The sequence below is a fragment of the Rhinoraja longicauda genome, chromosome 15 (assembly GCF_053455715.1).
Source record: "Rhinoraja longicauda isolate Sanriku21f chromosome 15, sRhiLon1.1, whole genome shotgun sequence".
In the NCBI taxonomy this organism is placed as follows: domain Eukaryota; kingdom Metazoa; phylum Chordata; class Chondrichthyes; order Rajiformes; family Arhynchobatidae; genus Rhinoraja; species Rhinoraja longicauda.
Window position 1 is genome coordinate 50,633,839 of NC_135967.1, and position 4,610 is coordinate 50,638,448.

Here is a 4,610-nt window from a genome sequence, read left to right on the forward strand (position 1 = left end):
AATCCTTGATTCAGGGCAAGGGAATTAAAAAAATTATATCATCAATGTATAAATTATTACAAAAATCTAGTCCAAAGATAGGAATTCAAAAATCACGACAAAGATGGGAAACAGATCTTAATATTATTATTGATGAACCAAGTTGGGAAAGACTGTGTCTAGATAGTATGAAAAATACTATTAATGTGAGATATAGTTTAGTACAATATAATTTTTTGCATCAACTATATTTAACCCCGGAAAAATTTAAAAAAATTAAACCAAACTCATCTGAAATTTGTTTTAGATGTAACCAAGACGTGGGTACATTTTTACATTCTACATGGGCATGTCAGAAGGTAACTCCTTTTTGGAAAGACCTAAAAAAGTTTTTGGAACAATTGATGAATAAGATCATACCAATGGATTCAAGGTTGTTTTTGTTGGGAGACACAAAAGGAATAACACCAGGGCTAGTTTTGGATAAATATCAGGAAAGATTTCTCAAGATAGCATTAGCAGTAGCAAAAAAGTGTGTGGCGGTCACTTGGAAAGATCAAAATGAAATAAGATTTGAAAGATGGTATGCAGAAATGCGGAGTTGTATCCCATTAGAAAAAGCAACGTATAGTCTGAGAAATGGATACGACTTCTTCTTGAAGGTGTGGAACCCATTCATTTTGAAGCTAGGATTAAGAATTGGAAGTATTTAGATTCAGGATGGTTTTGTTACCTCTGATAAGAATTTGATAAGAAATTACTCGGAAGTGACTCCCTCGGGACTCCAGGTTTCTCTCTTTCTCTCTACTGCTTTTTCTTTTTCCTTCTGTTTAATTGGGGGGTGGGGGGGGGGTGGGGGGAGGGGAGAAAATACAGAACAATACGTGTATAATCGAATTTATAAGGTAGTTATTATTGTTTACTATGAAATGTATAATGTATGAGTTCTGTTAAAACTTAAATAATTTTTTTTTTTTAAAATAAAATAAAATAAAAAGTATTTGTTCAATTGGTCTGCCATCTCCTTGTTCCCTATGATCAATTCACCAGTTTCCGACTGCAAGGGACCTACATTTGTCTTAACTAATCTTTTTATCTTGACATATCTATAAAAGCTTTTGCAGTCAGTTTTTATGTTCCTTGCCAGTTTTCCCCTCATAATCTATTTTCCCTTTCCTAATTAAGCCCTTTGTCCTCCTCTGCTGGACTCTGAATTTCTCCCAGTCCTCTGGTATGCTACTTTTTCTGGCTAATCTGTATGCTTCATCTTTTGTTTTAATACTATCCTTGATTTCCCTTGTTAGCCACGGATGCACTACCTTTCCTGGTTTGTTCTTTTGCCAAACTGGGATGAACACTTGTTGTATCACTGCCCAGAGGTAAGAACAAGCATAAGAGAAGCAGTCCTAAGAATAGGTCCAGTGCTAGTTTAACGCCTACTTCTCCTCCAGTAAATGCTCTCCTGGGCGCGGTAGCATCATCCAGTGATACGGGGCCGGCTTCTGAAGGGGAGGGGCCGCAAGGAAACAATTGGCCATCATCAAGTAATGATTCCAACCGGGTAGCAGACAGACCACCCTGACTTTCAGGCCAGTATGGTACTGCTCAGCTCAAAGATCCTACGTTGATAAATGCTTTAAAAAATGTTAGAGTACTAGAGGGTGTGGACCAGGGGCCGGGAAGTGGTTTAACTTACCCTCATTATGCTATAAAGAATGGGCTTCTGTACCAGATGAAAAAAGGGCAAGATGAGGTAACAGAGCAGTTGTTAGTGCCAAAAGCTTTTGGTCTCCCAGTGTTACAACTGGCCCATACACACTTGCTCGGGGCACATCCAGGAGTGGAAGAAACAAAAGACAGAATGCTGCAGAGGTTCTTTTGGCCAGGCATCCACAAAGAAGTTGAAAATTATTGCCGTAGTTGTCCAGAATGCCAGCTCACTGCCCCCCGGCCCTCATTTAGGAATCCCCTTATCCCACTACCAATCATTGAAGTCCCCTTTGAAAGGATTGGGTTAGATATTGTGGGCCCCCTACCCAAAAGTGCTCGGGGGCATCAGTATATTCTGGTCCTGGTAGACTATGCTACCCGTTATCCCAAGGCTGTACCCCTCAGAAAGGCTACAGTCCAGCATATCTTAAAGGAACTGTTCCTCCTGTGCAGTAGAGTAGGGATTCCAAAAGAAATATTAACAGACCAGGGGACCCCTTTCATGTCTCGTGTCACCAATGGCCTGTGCTCCCTCCTAAGGATCAAGCACCTCAGAACATCAGTATACCACCCTCAAACTGACGGTCTGGTAGAGAGGTTCAACAAGACCCTTAAAGCCATGCTAAGGAAGTCAATTGAAAGAGATGGGTGCAACTGGGACCCAGGGCCGTTTTTACAGCATTATGGGCCCCCGGGCAAAGCAGTGTACTGGGGCCCCTACCGTTACTCTCCCCCACCCCCTTTCCCTACCAGCCCCCCCCCCCCTGTCGTGCCGGCGAAAAGCACTTACCGAAAAGCACTTAGCGATGGACTTAGGGTGCTACATTGTTGCGAAAAGCACCTACAGATCGCTGTGAGAAGCACTTAGTGACCGGAAATGTTGTGAAAAAAGCACTTATTTTTAAACTAGTATTTATTTATTGCAAGTCACTTAACATACACAGATCAGCATGGGGCCCCTATGCTCGTGGGCCCCCGGGCAAGTGCCCATAAGGCCCATGCGTTAAGACGGCCCTGCTGGGACCAGCTCCTTCCGTACCTGATGTTTGCAGTTAGGGAGGTGCCCCAAGCTTCTACAGGCTTCTCACCCTTTGAGCTCCTATACTGTCACAAACCCAGGGGGCTTCTTGACCTAGCTAAAGAAGCATGGGAGAAACAGCCTTGTCCTCACCGCACTGTTATTGAGCATGTGGAGGCCATGAAAGACAGGGTGGCTACTATCTATCCTATTGTCAGAGAACATATGGAAAAAGCTCAAAGGGAACAGCAAGCATCCTACAACTGCCCTGCACAGCCCCGTGAGTTCCAGCCAGGCGACTGGGTTCTGGTTCTGGTGCCCACTGTTGAGTGTAAATGTTTAGCCACTTGGCAGGGGCCATACGAAATCATCGAAAAGGTGGGAGAGGTAAACTACAAGGTAAAGCAACCGTGAAGGAGAAACCCAGAACAGACTTGCCACGTGAACCTGCTGAAGAAATGGCACCTGGCAGAGGTTCTATTAAGTTGTTTACCCCCAAAAGAGTCAGGAGCACCACCAAGAGATGACATAAAGGTGGGCCCAGAGCTGTCACCCCAGCAACGTCAAGAGTGCATGGAGCTGGTTGACCGTAACCAAGATGTGTTCTCGGCCAAGCCGGGCACTACACATCTCGCGGTACATGAAACTTGCACTAAGCCTGGAAAGGTAGGCCATCAGCGGCCATATAGAGTTCCAGAAGCCCATATGGAAACAATTAGAGAGGAAATTAAAAAGATGCTTGAACTAGGAGTTATTGAAGAATCCCATAGTGCCTGGGCAAACCCAATTGTACTGGTCCCCAAACCTGATACGTCGACTCGATTCTGCAATGACTTTAGAAAACTAAATGAAGTGTCCGAGTTCGACGCTTACCCCATGCCCCTGGTAGATGAACTAATAGACCGTCTGGGAATGGCTCGCTTCGTCACAACCCTTGACCTCACAAAGGGGTACTGGCAAGTTCCGCTTTCCCTAGAATCCCGAGAGGAAAACAGCCTTTGCAACAAGTGAAGGGCTTTTCCAGTACACCAAGTTACCATTTGGTCTACACGGAGCGCCTGCTACCTTCCAGCGGCTGATGGACCCGGGTCCTGCGGCCCCACAAAGAATATGCTGCAGCCTATTTAGATGACATAGTGATACATAGCACAGATTGGGGAAAGTCATTTGCCCCGAGTACAGAAGGTACTGGATGCTCTTCGTGTAGCAGGTCTCACAGCTAATCCCCGCAAGTGCAGGCTAGCCTATAGTGAAACAGAGTACCTTGGTTACACAATAGGGCGTGGCCTTGTTAAACCTCAAGATGCTAAACTAAGGGCCATCCAAGATTGGCCACGACCTGTATCAAAGAGACAAGTAAAATCCTATATAGGCCTTGCAAACTACTATAGACGCTTTGTTCCCAACTTCTCTGATCTAATTGCCCCCCTAACAGATCTGACACTAAAAGACAGTCCCGAATGGTGAAATGGTCACAGGAAGCAGAGGAGGCTTTCACCAGCCTGAAGAAGGCCTTGTGTTCCCACCCAGTTCTGGCCGTCCCAGACTTCAACAAGGAGTTTGTTGTGCAGGTAGATGCTCAGAGGTGGGTCCTGGGGCGGTACTCTCTCAGATACAGAAGGGTGAGGAGCACCCAATCCTCTACAGTAGCAGAAAGCTTTTGGCCCATGAGAAAAGATACTCTACACCCGGAGAAAGAATGTCTGGCAATTAAGTGGACCCTTGAAACCCTTCGCTATTACCTTATTGGGCGCAAATTCACTCTACTCACAGACCATGCTCCTTTGCAGTGGATGTCAAGAAATAGGGGAAACGAACAGTCGAGAACAAGATGGTTTCTCAGCCTCCAGGTTTTTAAACTTCTCGGTTGTCCACAGGGCAGGTCGGAAACATGGGAATGCAG